This window comes from Neopsephotus bourkii, unplaced genomic scaffold (genome assembly GCF_033783945.1).
Source record: "Neopsephotus bourkii isolate Nb327-2 ecotype Australia unplaced genomic scaffold, CSIRO-AGI_Nbou_v1 NB_1394, whole genome shotgun sequence".
NCBI classification, from domain to species: Eukaryota; Metazoa; Chordata; class Aves; order Psittaciformes; family Psittacidae; genus Neopsephotus; species Neopsephotus bourkii.
This window is the reverse complement of record NW_026901872.1, coordinates 2862064-2881204: the sequence shown is the minus strand read 5'-3', so window position 1 is coordinate 2881204 and position 19141 is coordinate 2862064. Positions and strand designations below refer to the sequence as shown.

The window sequence follows — 19141 nt, the reverse complement described above, 5'->3', positions numbered from 1 at the left end:
TAAACATGCTTAGGTACCTCACTGAACACTAAAGTCACAGGCATATGTTTCAATGGGTATTGTTTTAGCAGAAATAACTCCTTGTAATATTAATGCAAATATGAGGAAAGGTGGACAAAAAAGTGAAATACACACCAGGATTTGCATGTTGTGATGACTGGACCAAAGGCTTTTTGGGGACACCACAGCATAAAAAAGGATAGAAGAATAATAAAAAAGTATGTGGCCCCCTGACAAAGTTTGACAAAGATAATATGTGAGATAATTCACTTCTGCTTCACAGTCTGCACAGGTAGACAGCAAAGCCAAGGACAAGTAGTACATATACTCATTGCTTTCTTCTCTCAACCAATTTGTGTCTACCATTCTTTAAAATCTAAAGGCAGTAAACCAAACTATGTGAGTAGCAAAATCACCAAACTGTACTTTATAGAAATAATAAAAAATAAAGTGTCCCTGACCTTCTCAAAGATAGCAAAAAGGAAACTTAGGAATGAGGCAGATCATGTCAGCATAAGAAATGATGTCTCCAGCCATAGGTAACACCACTGATAGGGTTTTGACACTTAACTAAAAGGAACTTCTTAAGTCAACAAATGGTTTGTTGTACTGTGATCACCATCATGCAATGCTAACAATATGGCACATGCTCCTGTGTGTGCTCCTTCTAGTGTGCTCCTGCTTCCTCCCACTGACACAGGGTAGGACCGAGTAGGATTTTTTTCAGATTCACTCACTTAAATTCAGCCATAATGTGTTGGTATCTGCTTGAGAGCTAGATGTCCAAGTTCCAATTAGTCAACAGAGAGATCCAGGGCTTGATGTAATTGCATATGTTGCAGCTTCTAGCACCACCTGAGTCATTCTGGAGCATCCCTGCAAATCCCAGAGCATCACACTGCTACTTCAGTGGGTCCCACCTGAAACAGAACTGGGCACATATGCATAGGTTATCAATGGGGCAACTGACTATACTGTGAGCTTGAACACTTAGCCCATGTATGCATGTCTGCAATCATAGGATCATAGAATCATAGAATGGTTAGTGTTCTATGTAATGTAGGCTAACTGTAATGTCGCAATGCAGGCTAACTGTATACAGTTAGATAACAGAATCTCAAGTGACTCCCACATTTCCTATTTTGTTCCTTTTAGCCAAGACCAAACTGCCCGTCACTTAAAAATAATGGTCTTCAAATAGACCGTCTTTTGCTGAGAACATCCAGAACTCCACACCCCATGAAGGAATGGTGGATGAACAGGCACAGTTTCAGTCCTAATGAGCAACTGCTCCCTCATGAACCACAAACAAAGCCCAGATGACTGAAACAGCTAGAACTAGGAGGAATGAATGTGATGTTTAATTTTATGCACTTCTTTGTTGTCACTAATAATGTATTGTTACGGTTTATATTACTGGTGTGGTCCTGTGGAGTCATAGTCATAGTCAATGGCAGAAAAATAGTCCCAAAGTAGAAAGCCTCTCTAAACAAAAAGCATAGACGAGAGGTCTCATTTGGCCTTCTTGCAGCAGGAACAGATAGGCCTGAACAGAAACAGCATGAGAAACAGGAAAAAATCAATGAGACATCATAGTCTATATATTGGGCAGATTATATTTACCTACCTTGCAGAAGTGTTTGGAAAATTACTGTTTAAGTCTGTGCAGCATTTTAAAGAGGAAAAAACGTGCAAATTGTTACTTTTATACGTATTTCCTATGGTACTTTCTTCCTTTGATAACAGCATACAACCATCATGTATTAAAGAAAGAAGACATTCCCCATTAGTGTAAAACAGATGCATAATATAAGGTTAGCATCTGAAGAATATAATTTTAATTTTGCCATTTCATAAAGAAGCTTTAATTCATAAATGTTAACGATACCAAGGAGTAACAATCTTTTCCATGGAGAAAGATTAGACCTTATATCATACTCTATATTCTTGGACACAGTTTTAACCTGGTTTTTATTATCATGTACATTTGATTATTTTTTTCAGAGTTTATTCTATTCCACTTATGGAAAACATTTTCATTTGCATGAAAATTTGTGATTTTAATGTACATGATATAAACACATTTTTTAACTACTAACATTTCTGTCATTTTGAGTAATTTTCAGTTCACATTGCAGTCAAAGAGTGTGTGTATACAACAAATTTTTTAACTCACTAGTGTTGTTTACCACAACGTGTGATGCACGATCTTCTAAAACATTTTTCAACATTTCAAATTAATTCTAATATAGGTTTATCAGTTCCTTGTTATGGTGCAGAACTTATATTAAATTCTGTGATCCATAAAACCTTTTTTTGAATGACACATAGTTTAGTTTTTCATTTAGAGGCTATAAAAGTGTTCACAAAAGTTATGTTGGAAAAAAAATGATTGAAAGTGCTAAAACACTGTACAGAATATAAAATCCTTTCATAGACTTTTTATGACACATGAAACATGAGTCTTAAAGGTTTAATGTTACTGACTTTTATACAAGGCTTTTTAATTCTTGATTCCAGTTATGGTTCTGCAAATGAACTGTGACATTAAAAAGAATCAGGCTGGAACTGCCTTAGCTCTCTCTCTAGATGAGTTTCTCCTGTCCATGAAGGGTTCACATAATCTGCCCCACCCTGCCCACGTCTGGTTAGCACTAACTTGCTTTAGCAGCAGCCAAGTGTAAATCCTGCACTGCATTAAATCTGCCTAACACATCGCATCCCACTCAAATTTGTCATTAAGGTTAGGTGGGGTTATAAATTATTAAGAAGGCTGAAGTGTTACTTAATTTCCCTTTCTTTTAATATTTAATAGTGTGCTACAACAATTGGGCACATGATTTAATTGACTGAATACAGAACCAGCACTGATACATACTCCAGTGAAATAGAGATGAAACCAGTTATTCCATCATTTACATACGGGTGAGAAATTTGTGCTACTGGGACCAGTGACTGAACAGGTTCTTACACCTCTAACCACTAAAGGAATCCAAGTACTCACGTATGGAGCACTCACCCAGCTCAGCAGGCTTTTTGGACTCTCCAAAGGAGTAGTGGCACACCTTTTCTGTGCCCTTCTGTGGGTGGATCTTTCACTAGATGACAATTGTATATGATGGGCTCCCAGCCAAACGCAGACTTGACCAAGTTGGAGGGAGGTACCCAGCACACCAAGTGACCTGGGGTATACATACTACATTAGGGACTACTAACAGGGGAAAGAACTGCAGTCTTAACCTCCTTGTATCCATCTCCGCACAGGTACTTTGGATAATCACATGCCTGAAAAGAAGTTCAGTTCCATTGGCCCAAGTGTTTAGGGAGACATGAGAGTGACTGAACCTTAGGTTTTATTTGACTTGAAAGTTTACAGTTTCCCAGTTCAACAGCTGTATCTGAGTAAACTGCCTGTACAACCAAAAAAAAAAAAGAAAAAAGGTGTAACTAATCCGATCCTGAAATAAATATCTTATGACATTAGAATACTTACTGCTCTCCACTGAGTACAAAAGCAGCTAGGACACCTAGGTCAGGTGTAGACGTATGCACGTAAGAGGGATCTTGGCAGACTGTAGTAGACTGTGCCCATGCAAGAGCTGTTGTCTTACAGCTATTCCCCTTCTGCTATCAGAAGTCTAAGAGAAACACCCATGATTGCATCCATAAAGCTAAATAACATAGGCTAGGACCAATTATTTGGCTTTGTAGGACAGAAGCATGCTGTTGTTTGGATCTCTGCAGCTAAAATCCCTTTGCCTCCAAACCAAATAAGCTTGTCTCTACTTGCTGAGAAAAGCCCTTGAATCAAGCAGAATTCTGCCTAGCTATCGTTAGAGATAAGGACAGAGAGCTAGTTGGAATGGGTCCTTGTTTGTACAAATGGAGAAGATGAGTGATTCTGGGCTGTGCTTAAGCCCGGGCCCCAGAACTGTTGTTTACTTGTGCAGCTACACTCAGTGGTTGCAGGTGAAAAGTGATAAGAATATTCTCAGTTCTGCCTTCATTAATGTATATTTAATTCTGAATACACTTCCACACAACAGAGAAGATTGATTAAGATTGGCAACTTTTCACTTGTGTACTATATTAATTAATGCTGCATATCTGGACAAAGGCCATCACTAAGTTGTTATGATTTATATTCACTACAAAACACAGAAATTCTGTTCATAGAAAGTTCATATAGGATATTTACAAAGCCTATGTACCAGGCTATTTACAAAAAATGAATAAAAAAAGGGAGACCGATTCAGATAAAGCAGTGTTACACAATCTTTCACAAGATTACATTCAAAAATCTTTTGTTTAATTGCTGAGACTTTGAAAACAAAACTATTACTGAAGTTTTTGTTTTTTCATATTTGTCAGAGAAGGAAACCTCAGTTGTGGTTATTCAGCAGGCAACCTGGATTAAAATATAGGTTCTTCTGGCATTTCAAACTAACGTTGCAGCCACTACTCTGTATTGCCCTTCTCACATGTTACAAGTCTAGTCAAAAAGCAAGAGTAGGAAAATGGCCACAAATATTTCACTTAAATGTTTCCGTTTTTTGTCTAAGATGCCTTTTTGTGCATGCATCTATTTCTGCTATCTATGTTTGTACATTAAAAGCTTTTTTAATGTCTTCTGCAAAAATCAATTGGCAAACAGATTTTTACAATAGCATTATTGGTTTCTATTTATATATATATATTATTCTGTCTTACAATAGAACAAAATGTATACACATCCAAGTACAGAAATTACCAACATCCTTCTGGGCCTTTGCCATGTAGCATGTCTTTAGCTTGGTAGTTGGTACAATTGTAATATTAGTAGTAGATAGTATGATTGGCTTGGACTCAGTACCCATTTACTTAGGGGCAAAAGGGAATCAAAATACCTGTTATAGATTCTCATGTTTGCTTTATATCTCATTACAAAATTATTATTGCTGTAGCTATGCACCCTTAACCAATTCCAGTGTATGCCATGCTATAAGTTAGTGAAAAGGAATCTCACTATCCTCCACAAGGTTCAAAAACCTCAATAAAGTTTTTCCTGCTTTTTTTTTTAAATCCAATTACTGAGTGGCAAAAACACATTTACAGCAGAAGTTAATAGTGCATGATTGTGAAACAGCAATCTAGTTCATGAATGCTGTGTCCAGCAAATGCTATGAGCAGTGTGATTCAGCTGCTGATGAAGAAAAATCCACTGCTGTTACTACAGTGCATTGCTCTAGTCTGAGCTAATGTCAGAATTCTAAGGTTTGCGTTGGTTGCTCTTGAAGATTTGGCAAGCTCATCAAGGGCAGACAGAAATAATTTGTGCATTGTATATCAACACTAGCAACCAAACTTTATTTTCATTTTTCTTTTTAAGGTTTTTAATTTAGCTTTTGTCTAGAGGACATTCTTGAGTTGTGCTTGCAGGAAGAAATACTATTTTTACTGTATGAAGGAGAAGAAAATAAAAATAAAGCTGTAAAGTGCCATGTAAAGCTGTCTGCTACAAGGGTAATATTTCTCTCCTGACAGAAAAGTTCCATGTTCTTTTTCCAAAACTCCTCACCAAACTCAGAAACATTGATCCAGACATTTCTATTGCTTCCTTGCTCCACAGGTTGATTACATACTTCATGAAAACTCAGAGCTGCTGTAAATTCTCAAACAAGAGAAAGCATGCTGCTTATACACACTGCAGTGGAATGGCGTTTTAACTTGCCTTATAGCTTTCCCACCCACTATTTCCATTCACAGTCTCAGAATGAATTAAAATATAAAGTCGTGTCAAGCTGAAATGTAATGTAAATATAAATTAAATGTAATGCCTTCTCTCAAATGTCTGTAAAAACAACCTATTCTTTTAGTAATTAAAAGAGCCCTTTTTCACAAAAAGCCACAAAAAAATTTACAAAAATGCATGTAAAGAACAAAGGAAAAAAATGTTTTTTGTTTTGGTTTTTTTGTATTTGATTGATTATCAGTTCCCTTTAAAAAAGCATCAAACTAGTTTAGTCCATAGTGGAGCTCTAGCACCTCATCACTTTCAGCTGCTCAGCCTGTGCCCAGTTTTGAGTGGCATTACATATAAGGTAAATATACCTTATAGGAGGGAGGGGGTATCTTCTTACAGCAGGTTGTCTCACCATCTCAGGCCTCCCCTTTCTCCTTGCTCTTTCTCCAGGCCTTCCCACTTCAACACAGCCTTCTGGAGTTTTTTTTCTGTAAACCATTCATTTAGCCAGAACAAGAACAAACACCATTTGAAAGCTGCCTTTTTTAGTTTATTTGTTTTTTTTAATGCTGTTTTGCGAGATGACCATGACAGGGGGGTTGGAACTTGATGATCTTAAGGTCCTTTCCAACCCTAACCATTCTATGATTCTATGATTCTATGACTGCTTAGGTGAGGAAATTGTATCTTCTGAAGTATTTTGTGGAAGGGAAGGTTAGAAATGAAAGTAATGTTTAGAAACCATCATCTTCTGGACAAATGTGTTTTACAGAAAAGGCAAAGGATTTTTTAATCCAAAAATCCAAAATACCAAAATTAAAATAAATGTTAACTCCAGTAATAGACTACAACTGTAATCACTAGGACTGTGTGAGAAAGACTAAAAGGGGACAAAAGAAGAGGTCATTTTCTTAAGGTAGTGAATTAAGGTAGTGACAACAGGAGGAAGAATGAAAAGACACAGAACTATATGCTGGCGAATAAATTATTTTGTATTGAAAGAAGAAGGTTAACTCCTTGCCAGAATTCAGTGGAGGTGCCTAACCTGACTGAGTGTTGAAAATAAACAACACGAGTGTAAAGAGAGATGAAAAGCAGGAGAGAAGCAGCATAAGAGAAAAGTAAGAATAACAGCACTAGTAAGAAAACCATAACTAGAGGGAATGACATGAATTGTTAAGACTAGCCTTTTGCTATCCCAGGTGTAAGTACTTGCTACAGGGAATATGGCTCCTATGCTTTCAGAATTCACTTTTGCTCTGAGGTTCTTTCCTTGAAAATTTCTTTCACCTCTCACTTAATATTTTCTGCTTCTCCTTAAAATTCTTTTCAAGACATCTGTTGTTTCCAGTCAGATTGGGGTACTTTCCTACATGTCTCTCCATATTCTTTGCATACAAACTCCAATTTCTGTATTTTTAACTAAAGGAAATTACAAGTCTGCTGTAGATATGACTGCCTGAGTCCACACATAACTTAAATTAAGATACCTAGCTACAGATATAATTCAGCTTTTTCTTCCACTGAATTAAATTGTAATTAAATTGTGACTTCTTGATCCAAGACCAGGTCTCCTATGATGTTTTTATTTTTCACTGAAAGAAAGTGTAAACTAGCACCTTTTCATAGCTCAGAACACTTAGGAAAAACTAGCACCTTTTCATAGTTCAGGAACATTTAGATACTGTATAGTAGTATCTAAATCCAGTATTAGAGATACAAAAACATCATCTCATGCTCAGATAAATATAGCACTGCAGTGGTCATTATCTGGTTCTGTACACAGAGATAATAAAATTATTAGTCTAACTAGTACAGATGGAAAAAACAGATGAGTTGCTGAACTCATGAGCTGTAGAATGGAAAGAATGAAACTGAAACATTGCCAAGACACTGATGGATGCATACCCTGAATGGTACATGTAGTGCTGGAACCCAGTGTCAAAAAGGATATAGTAGCGCTAAAAATGAGGGAGGAGTGAGAAAGAGAAAAAGGTATAGAATGGTTCCCATGCAAAGAACAGCTAAATAAACTAGGATCCTTCAGCACCGAAAAGATACGCCACAGGGTTTATAAATCCTGAGTGTCTAAGAGAAATAAAGCAGTCCCATGTTGTTCTTAATAAAAGATGGAAAGAGCCTTATGCAAAATTAGCAGATCACAAGTGTCAAACAAAGGACTTTTTTTTATTCTCATAAATCATAGTTAAGCTGCATATCACTTAACCACAAGAGTTTTACGGATGCTTAATGGTTATATAGGTTCAAAAAGCAAATGGACAAACTAGTGATGAAAAAAATCAAAGTCTAGCAAGTACAAAAGTCTGATCATTGAGTCCAAAAGTCCCTGAGCTGCAAATCAGTGAAAGGTGTGCTGGGCATGTATCACCTCATGCACTACTCTAGGCACTTGCTGTTGGCGGTGTTGAACTGGGCTAATGGGATTTCCGCTTCACCATGATACAGCCATTCTTATATTGCTGTTAGCACCACTCACTTTTAGTACAACATGCCTTTGGTGTGCATTGGGAAACAAAAGTAACTCATGACTGAACTGTTAATAGTTTCCTTCTCTCTTACTGCAATAGAGGATTGTACGCAAATCAAAATGGAACAAGTGTGTTTATAGCTGACTCCTAGGCCTACATCAGAACTTCCCTTTTCTTTTTTTTCATGATTGTAGATCAGATTTTCTCTTTTTCCAGGAAGCTTTATCTCCAGGGAATTGTGAAGATATGAGCTACATGTGGGAGGCTAAACCAGAAGAGTCACAGCTGTAGGGGACAGCTAACTGAGGCAAGGAATTTCCTTCCCTTGACTCTGCACCATTTACTGTGCCTCCTCAATATCTTTTTCTAGGTGATATTTTAACCTACATGAATTATTTTAAATGCTGACCCCCTCAAAAAATAATAATAATAAAAAAAATTAAATATGGGGCCTCTGAAAAATTGGTATTGGCTAGTAGTATTTGACTCCTGTCCATGGTGTTGATCTATTCTGCTTGCAAAGGGAATTAAATTAATGTCAGTGTCCTGGCCAATACATACCTACACCTGCAAAATGGAGAGCATCTCGATTCTTGCAATAGTAGCACTGAGCTGACTAAAATAATATCCTTTTCACTGCCATTATACAAACACAATATAATTGGGGAATTGCTAGAGTCCCTATATTTAATTTTAGTGCCTCGGCAAATGATCCTAATAGCCTAATGGCTAGATGCTGCTGTTGCTAATGCTGTTCAATTGACTTGGTTTCAAAGTGTATCAATGAGTCTTTTAAGTATCCACTAGAGCTGTAAGGTTTCAGATTACAGCCCTTAAACTATATGCGATCTCTAATGAAAAAAGGGGGGAAAAAAAGAGAATTGATAAAGTAAGCTAAGGCAGCAAAGTCAGCAAAAATTGCAGAGGCAATCTAACTTCACTCTATAACCGGGTGAGCACATAAATTACTTTTGGTCAGTAAATAATACACCTGGGAAAGTAAGCAACAATGCAAATAATAATCCATTTTTTAATAATTAAATCTTAGCTAGGTCCTCATTTGGTCACAATGATAGTTTTTTTACAAAGCCATAAGTATAATCATGGGATTTGTGAAAAAAAATATTGCCTTGTAGCTTTTTATGAAAATGAATGCATATCCCGTATTGATCCTGATTTGTTCATGTTAAAACAAGTCTCCTTGGGTAAAATATTCTCAAATCAATAATATGCTGTAATCTCATGTGACACTAATAAAATAACACAAATGACAATTCATTTTTGTTTACTTGTCTCCTCTTAATGGATTGATAAATTTTGTTAAAAAAAAGGAAAACTAGATCTTGGTGCATAGTAGGCATATTTCTAAAACAGTTCTGATTGATTTTTGGAGTAATTTTTGAAGAAACAATCAATCTCTAGAACTCTTTCCTGAAACATATTTTAATGGCTGTTGATATATATTGTGTATATCACAAACACCCAAACTGCAGCACTGAAGGTCTTAATCCAGCAAATACTTTACATTTCCTTTCCCCAAGCATTTTATTCCTTTAAGTTTACAAGCAGCTCCAGTGAGATGCAGCTGATTTCACACATTTTAAGTTGAGCATATGCGTTTGCAGATTCTAGCCTAAAAGGAGCTGAAATATTACAGAAAACAATTCTGTCATAATCAGTGTTTATCTGTGTGCGATGCCAGCTGTATTTATTTCAAATTGCCCCAGATTAAGATTACAGCTATTACCCTTCCTCAAGTAGATGTATTTTGCAACCTCTTGGAAAGAGAATAGGAAATGGTGAAAGTACTGTCATGATTGCACTAAGAACTACATGTATTTACGGAGATAAACAGAACAACCTTGAAGCCATGCTTCTGCCAAAGACAATATTGCATCTCCTCAGTTATGGGAGAGGGAGAGAGAAAAATAAATTAATTTAATCCACCTGTACAAACTGCTATGAGGAAGTAAGCTACCAAGCTGTTGAGATGCTTTTGAATTTTATTGGTTAGGTCAAGTATTTTCACAAGAGCAAATCTCAATAATCTCAGCTGATATTTTGGTGTACATATAACAGAGCTAAAAGCTTGGTAAATGGTAGAAAACACAGTCTGAATGGGGAAATAGTGCCAATCTACCTTTTCAGAGCAGAGGTGGATTTGTAGCACCATTCACCAGCTGTGAGGGAGTTCTGCAAGCAGCAGAACCAACAATCTGTAATTGGGTAAAAGGTAGAGCTCCTGTGGCAGTCGTCTGAGTTCCAATGAGGAAAAGTCCACACTGAAACTGAAACTTCTCGTAGTGGGAACACACTTTTCCTCATCTGGAATTAAATGTTTCTTGAATAGGGAACAAACATTCTTCATACATAACCATGATGATGCAATTCTGATTATTTTTTTTTTTGAGAAGAAGGACTAAAAAAGCATTTACTGGACTAGATTGTAAAGTGCCATTGAGCGCAATAGAAATGTTCACAGACCTGATCTATGAATAAAGTTGCAACCATTTGCAGTGACTGCTGTCCAAACACCCAGTTTAGTACTTCTTTGTATTTGGGCTGTCCTTATCCCACAGTTCCTGAGAATTAGAAGCGACCCAGCTGTACTAAACAGAAAACAAGCAAAACAAAGTAAAGCTTCTAAACAGAGACTCCTCTTTTTTCTTTAAGCATTTAATTTATAAATATCTCTTCATAGCAGGAGGAATAATGTCAGTGCTTGCCAATTTTTAAATAAAAAGTAGCAATTGTTGAAAACAAATTAATAACAAATTCATTACTATTTATAACAAATTCACAGTGCTGCGTTTTATTAGTTTACTGCTTCTGAAATAATCTAAGAAATTCTTGTTAGTGAATAAAAGCCAAGAAAAATGCTTTGTATGTAAACCATATAAATTTAACAAATTACACACCCTCAAAATTCCAGTTTAAACCAGTTAAATTTTCTGGCTAAATAAGTTCTTGGTGTTGCTACTCCCTTGTGAAAAGATCTGTTCCAGAGACAGATTGATTTGTATTCTTTCTGATATCTATAGGTATGCACTGGCTAAAATACTTTCTTACGTCTTCCTGACTCAATTTAAGGAAACAGATTACTTTAATTAACATTATCTATCAAGTCCTTTGCTCTGTTTTTGCCTCAAACAGCCCCTCTTCTAGTCTTAAGCTCCCAGAAATTCCATCCGGCCCCCCACCGTTCATTAAAGCAACCCCTGCCTATTTCATTATTTGTGGTCCTGCCATCTCTCCACTGAAACAAAAGGGTAGATTGTCTGCTGCAGGAGACACCTGGAAGGTGCACAAAGTACAAAGGCTAGAATTCAAAGGATTTCCAGTGTATTCAACAAGCAATTACTTCTGCTTGTGATGGGATACTGTCAGCTTCAAAAACGAGGCATTCTTTGGAAAGATTAGTCCAAATTACATTTTATTACATTGGCCAGCTTGGACGGCCTGAACTTCATCTCGTTCTTATTCTAATGGAATTCAATCAAGGGTATTAATATATTGTTTATGACATGTTTGGAGTTCTTGTGTTATCAGCATACATTCATGAGAGGAGCTTCAAACAATATCAGATAACATTGAGCTGGATGTTGGATGTTGTACAGCATAGGGGATTTTATCATCTTGTTGAACCAGTGGCAGTGATTAAATTAAACTGTCTGAACAAAGCTTTTGCATGTCAGGCTGTTGAATGGCAAAATGAAAGAGTGACACACTTCAAAGATCAAGGAGAGAGAGAGCTGGAAAACCATACTTACATAACTTCTTATTTAATATATTAAATAACTGAACCATTGGCTGCCTGAGCTTTTACTTGCAAATAATCAGAATAAAATATTTTATGCATTCTAGCATTAATTCACTACACATGAATGTCAAAGTGCATACTAAGTTCGCATTTCATTGTTACTTTTCTCATTTCGGTGAGCACCACGCTCAATATTACTAGTTTTTCTCTGCCATACTTTCAAAAAAATTCCCCAAACTCTGATTTATACTGATTTTCCTTACAGCTTCGTTTTCATATTTTCAAGGTCCAAAGGCACAATTCTGACTTCTTTTCTAAAATGAGCAATAACAACATGCAAAATTTCACAGCCACACCAGTAGGCTTGTTTGTGGGAATAAAAAGTGTTCATAAAAGCAAGGGCTAAAATATCCAGACCCCAAGTTCTTGAAATGCAAGGTCATTGATAGTTTATATTACTTTAGTACCAAATAAAACCAAATAAAAATAAAGAAGACAAGTTCTAATATGAAAATAAAAGACAAAACCTAGTTAATGACCTACACGTTATTCTCCCAGAGTGTCTGGTTTCTGAAAATAGCATTGGAATATATGAAAGCTTTTAATGTGTAGAGCATGATTTACGGTATAGCATACAACTTGCTGATATTTTTGGTATGAGCTCAGATACTTTCCTTCTACCAAATCTTATGTAAACAAATGCTGGCACTATTTCACCAATTACACTGCAATCTGCATAAAAAATGGCTTTCTTCTAAAATCCCAAACAACAGAGTCCTAGACTTAGAATAAATAGGCTGAACCAAAAAGCAATTTCTGCTACAAGGTTTAACTGAATCTTCATTGAGGATGGATTATTGCCTAGCTATTAATTTTTTTAATATCCATTACTAGCATAAGTCAAATTTTAAGAAACACCAGAATGATCTTCTTTCATTCTATGCCGAACTCAGAATAGGTCTTGACTTTGTTCAGGGTGTTAACGTAATATGAATTATAATTTCTTATCAATAGTAATTTCATCCCATTACTTTACTTTGCACATTTAAACAAGCTTTAGTGTACCTTTTGCATAAATAAATAAATTCCCTTTATAGAGCAAGATTAATTTGTTTTCATGTGCAAAAATGAAAGCATTCTTATTTTTATCAGAGCTGTGACTTAAAAAACATCTTCTTCAAAACTTTAGTGTTTTTATTTGATAGCAATATTCTTCTCTCTTGTAGAGCCATAGTGCAATGACATCCATTAACATTCAAAACTAAAGAACACTTTCAAATTCAAATCCACTTGAGATGGTACAGTAGCAGAAATGGAGCCTGAGGGAAAGAATTTTGAGAATAAACAGAGGACCAGCCCATTAGAATATTCCACTGTGTATAGCAGTTTTTATAATTGGTGGTACATATGTGTGCATACATGTTTGTATTCCATTGCAGCTCTATGAATACATCAAGATTCAATATTCATGGCAAACAGGTTCAATAGTAGATGTTCCAGTGCACTTCAGTTTTTATGCAATAGTAAAAAGAAATCTAATTACATAGTGTATATTTAAGCATGTATGTGTGTGTGAGCTTATTTAAGAAAAAATACACAATAACTTTCTAGAGATACCTGTTTATGATAGACATTTCAGGAATTTCAACCTATATTACATTCTTACTTGTATATTCTTACTTTTTTGACCTTCTTCTGTTTTCTCCTCTAAATAGCAGTGTGTATGACAAAACTTAATAGCCAAGTAACATGAAATGTTGTACTTGCTCAGAAAATGTAATTGCTTAAGTTTGTTTGCAAAAAGTAAATATGACTTATTCACGACTTGTGAGGCACGGGCAATCTAACCAAAAATAACATAACTGTTTTACTAAATAAAGTCTATTTCAGTGTTTTCAAAACTATATTTCAATTTAATTTTTCAAATAATTAAGTATAAAAATGCTGGCTTTCATATCACACAAGTTTCTAAAGTTTGCTGAGATTAACAGCATTATAGCAGAAGGAATTTAAGATGCTCTTTAATTTTAGTTCTGCTACAAAGAAGGCCAAAACCAAATGGGTCTCATTATTCATGCACATATTCATGTAAGACGAGGAGAATGTGGCCCAGATTGTTTACCAAGTTACTACATCCCTTTGTGTTGCAGGTTTTTTCCAGTCTATAGACTAGAATCAAAAGTACATAGTACTATGTACACAGGTAGCATTTTTATTTTGTATAAGCACGTGTATATATGCACTGTACTTTGCAGGTTTATTCTTTTTCTCACCTAATATAGGTGTAATTCACTAGTAAGTATGGAAAAAGCACTGAATAGCCATCCTAGTTGAGAATTTACTTTTGTGTCTTTTAGTTACTATGTGATTTACAGACACTTTCCCAATCAAATAACTTTTAGATATTTGTAGTATAAACTGCTCACCCTGTGAACATTTATACATATGACCACTGAACTCAGCAGAAGTACTACATGAATAATGGTAGTTGTGCCTTTGAGAATGGAATTCATCTGATCAATAAGAAAAGGCTGTGTCTCATTCAATATAGATAATTAGCAGATTAATATAATTTGATTTATCCATAACAGTAATCTAAAACAAGTCAGACTGTGCCCCAAAATTGTGTTTCTCCACCAACAAACAAACATGCCCAAGGCAACTAGCTCAGCAGTAGACACCACTATAGCAAATGTGAAGTTAGTCAAGGTGAACATCCAAGATAAATATCTGCAAAGTCAGGTTCTAGCATGGGGGAAACAGGTCTCCACCCCAAAATATTCAAGTGCATGGGAATTCTTCTGTAACTCATAAGGGAAAAATAAACATATTCAAGACAGGAATGTAATCCAAAGCAGGAACAGGATGAACACTTTCATGGGCTATATAGGAGAAAGAATCCACTAACACTCTGAGCAATTAGTTCCTTATCATCAACATTTCTTAAATAGGATTATTTCAAATAGCAATAGTTTATTAATTATATTTTGATCAGTGAAATTCAAATTATTTTCCTGTAGATATAAAATAGAAACAGTTTTGTGCTTCAGTGATATTCACCATAGAAGTGTTTCAGTTTGAGGGGAAATGACATTTGGGCTTCATTCCCTACAGTGGAAATAGCCAACAGCAGAGTCCTGTTTGTCTAGTAAAAGCCTCATTTAGAAGAGCACTTTACAACCTGATTTTCTACAGCTAGAGAACACATTACTTAAACTAGAATGCCTGAGGAATTCCCATTCCTTATATCTAGGAATGCATTAATTATTCTTAAATATGGCTATTAAATTTGTTAGCACATCAACATAAAGCAAAGAAAAAGACAAAGTGTATGAAAGGAGCAAGGCAATATTACAGTCTAAACTGTATGCTTCTGTTAATACTTGTGGTCAGAATCCATCATCATGCATCAGTGCATGCCAGGTCATATAAGAAGGAAGCACTACTCTAACTGGCAGCCATGGCATGGATCAAAAGACCAGAGTGATATGCTAATTTGGTTTAAGATGAATAAGCATGTCAGCTGCAGCATTTTATGTAAAACAGAACTTGTGAAGTTTTATAATCAGGTAGACACCAGAAAGGAATTACAATAATCCACCTTGGAGGTGACAGAAGTACCCTATGAATTACCATTTCAGCTGTGGCCTGAGAAAATATTATCCTTAACCCAGCAACAGCAAGCACATAAATGAGTAAAAAGTGTAGTGAGGATGGCATGTAAACGACCACTAAAGAACATAAAGAGTAAGACGATTACGATTATCTCTGGCTAAGGATACAGGGGAAAATGCAGCTATGGGCAAACAACAGGAGAAATCCATTGAAGTACTCACACGTGGCTTTTATCTCCACAGTATCTGAAACACTTTTGTACCTTTACCTGAAGGTCCTTATTCATCAACGTATTTAAACTGGCAATTTGAGATACATCCAGGAGAGCTAGAAAACTATATCCAGGGCCTCATAAAAGAAGAGAGTGACTCCTACTACTCACAGCACAGGGCTGCAAGAGATGTTAGGTCCTGAAATGCTCCTGAATGCCTAGGTAGTTGCTGTGGCCTCAAAAGAAATTATACCTCCCTCCCCCACTTTGCTCCTGACATAATGAGGGATTTTTCTTTTTCATATATAGCTCAATATTGTGCTCTAACAATAGTTTCTATTTCCTTGCAGGAGATGTAGCAAAATCATTGGTATATAACGTGGCTGCCTACTTAAAAATGGAAAGTCACACTGACACATAGCAAGCCACTGATCTTGAAGTGGCTACGAATAAGTTTACAGAAGCAATTAAAATATTTGCTCAATTTAACATTCCATCTTAAACATTTGCACTCTAGGAAACACTTGTACAAGACTGGCAGCATTCGTTAGGCCTCCATTTTCTAGTGAGACAGAAGTGAGTGGTAGAGACTCACTCTAGTGAGTGGTATTCTGTGCTATTTAAAGAGCAAGTACTCTGAACATGACTTTAAAACCCAAACTTTATGTTAAATGTATATACCAACATTCCTGTACTTTGTTTTATATGAAAAAGGATTTTATGAATGCTGATGTACCAAATAGTTCCTCAGGGAATTATGCTGAGGTGGGAGTCTAATTTATGAGGAATAAGCCATTATAGGAATATAATATATAAAATACAAAAATCATGCATTTTGATAAATACGAATAGAATTTCTTTTTGCTTTGTTGGGATAGGTTACACCTGGACAGATGTTTTATGGGGACCTTCTCCATGAAATGATTACTATCCTTATTCTATTGAATGCCAACAGACATTTTAATTGAGAAATGCCATCACACATTCAGTGTCAAGTAGTTTAATGGTGTTTAACCAGGTGCTAAATAAGTGTCAAGTACAAGGGTCCACATTTATAATATGTATGTTGCAAAATAAAGATTAGGCAAGAATATTTCACATGTACATAACCATGAATAATTCTGATACTGAGTAGCAAATAGATAAATAAATAAATAAGGCTTAATTATACAGGTTCTAAACAAGTGGAGCTAGATTGACAGCTTTACGAACACATGAAAATAATTTTATTGGAAATAGGCAATACAAATCCCATAAAAGTTGTATGTATAGTTGCAGTAGTATTCCCTATATTCCTTCAATTTTTATGTTTCATATTAATTTACAACAATGAGCAGTTTGATAAGTAAAGCAGTGTAAGAGCTGTACGAGCTTCATTGCACAGCCACACACTTCTACTGTCACTGTCTTTGTCAGTCCTGACTTGCTACTCTTCTGTGTGTCAGATTTGAAATTGGCTTGTGAACTTTTTCAGAACTTTATCAGAAGCTGCATTACATTAAAATAACTTTATCACTCCCCCTTTTCTTCTCAGTTCAGATAACAAAACATTATAAATGTCCCTACCTTTCTGTTTGACTCAGAGGAGCAAATAATAGAATGTCTTTCCCATATTTTTGTAGTTCAGCATGCTTTGAATGTTGCTAGGATGCTTAAACTTCTTGCCCTCTAAAAAATGACTCTTACTTTCCAAAAACATTGTGGGTAATTGAAGAACATCATAGTCTTGGCCAATGCTTAGGCTGCCTGGCTCTTGAGAGGTTTGTAGTCTGAGAGTATGTTTAGCTAGTTCATAAGCAAAACCTTTGGACTACTACAATGCCTGTGAGAAAATATTTAGCTTATGATAGATTTGGCCTATGCTACTGTAAGGGAAAACTAAACAAAAAATAAGTATATCTTTCAAGGCCTATTTTTATATAGTCTCCTCCAGACAAAAGAATCAACAAGACACTTGCAACAGTGCCATCTGGTGACACCCATACACTCAGCCCCAATGGCAGGATTTATTTTCAACAGTTCTAAGTTTGTAGCACAAAAGGTATCCACAGTAATTAGGGATGTCTTAATTTTAATTTTAAACAGGAAAAACCAAATTAATTTCCATACTTGCATACTGTCTAGTATGAGGGAAGTGCTCTGATTACTTTCTGTATTTATAAACAGTAATCAAAAGTGTAAGACATAAAAAATTACAAACAGTAAAAGTATTAAAATACAATTACATCATATGCTAATATATACATACTTGGAACTACAAAGGAGCTACTTACACACAGTTAGGGAAAATAGTGGGATGAAAGAAAACTTAAGCAAAGATCTTTAGTCTAGTGCTATATGTTTAAAAATCTGGATAAATAAGAGAAATCTTGAATTAGCACTAATATTTTACCATTCTTTTGAAAGGGCAGCTGTGATGACCCAACTAACTTAAGGCCAGCAATCATCACAAAAACCCCAGGGAAAATTAATGGAAAAGCTAGTAATCTGATATGGGATTCAATTAATACAAAAATTAAAGGAATGAATGCAATTAACGATGGTTAACATGGTTTTGTCAAAAATAGGTCTTGTTAAATAAAACTTCATACTTAATTTGGTTTATAATCAAGTCACTTTTATCTGTAGTCACTCTATCTGTAAGTGCGTACTTTCAGACTTTTGTAGAATTTCGACTTTAGAAAGCCTGTTTTTTCTTATGGCCTAAACAATCACAGTAAAAACTCCTTTCACAGGATTGGAAATGGTTAAATCTTCCAGAATTCAGTTCCCAAAAGCAAAGATATTGTTGAGATTTGATTTAATTAAGGACAGGACATATACATAAGCACACACTGTGGCTGTATTACATAATGCAAGAGCACACTTTTGTTATATAAAGCAGGAGCACCCATCCTCATCCATTTGGAGAGCTTTAAACTAGATTCGAAGGGGAATGGGGTTGTAGCTGGGCTTGCCTCAGTGGGACAGCACTCCGGAATTGATGAAGACTGGGAGGCCCCCTGTAATCCTAGGGTGAAATCGGTGTGCTCGGCTCGCTCCCTGAAATGTCTGTACACCAATGTGTGCAGCATGGGAAATAAGCAGGAGGAGCTAGAAACCTGTGTTAAGTCAGGAGATTATGACCTGGTGGCAATTACAGAGACGTGGTGGGGCAGCTCACATGACTGGAATATAGTCACGGAGGGCTATGTCCTTTTCAGGAAAGACAGGCCAGCCAGGCGGGGTGGTGGGGTTGCTCTTTATGTGTGAGAGCAGCTACAATGCGTTGAGTTCTGTCCGGGGACAGATGATGAGCGAGTTGAGAGTCTGTGGGTGAGAATTAAGGGACAGGCTGGCAGGGG

At 36.0% G+C, this 19141-nt stretch overlaps 1 long non-coding RNA gene across 1 annotated transcript; it reads right to left on the bottom strand.

Moving 5' to 3' along the window:
• Positions 1–8725: 8725 nt before the first annotated feature.
• On the bottom strand, positions 8726–18397 carry LOC133220023 (uncharacterized). The gene is made up of 4 exons (XR_009727624.1): positions 17364–18397; positions 10696–10820; positions 10352–10427; positions 8726–9854 (listed from the first exon to the last, which is right to left on the bottom strand). It is a non-coding gene; the product is annotated as an uncharacterized LOC133220023 (long non-coding RNA).
• Positions 18398–19141: the final 744 nt, after the last annotated feature.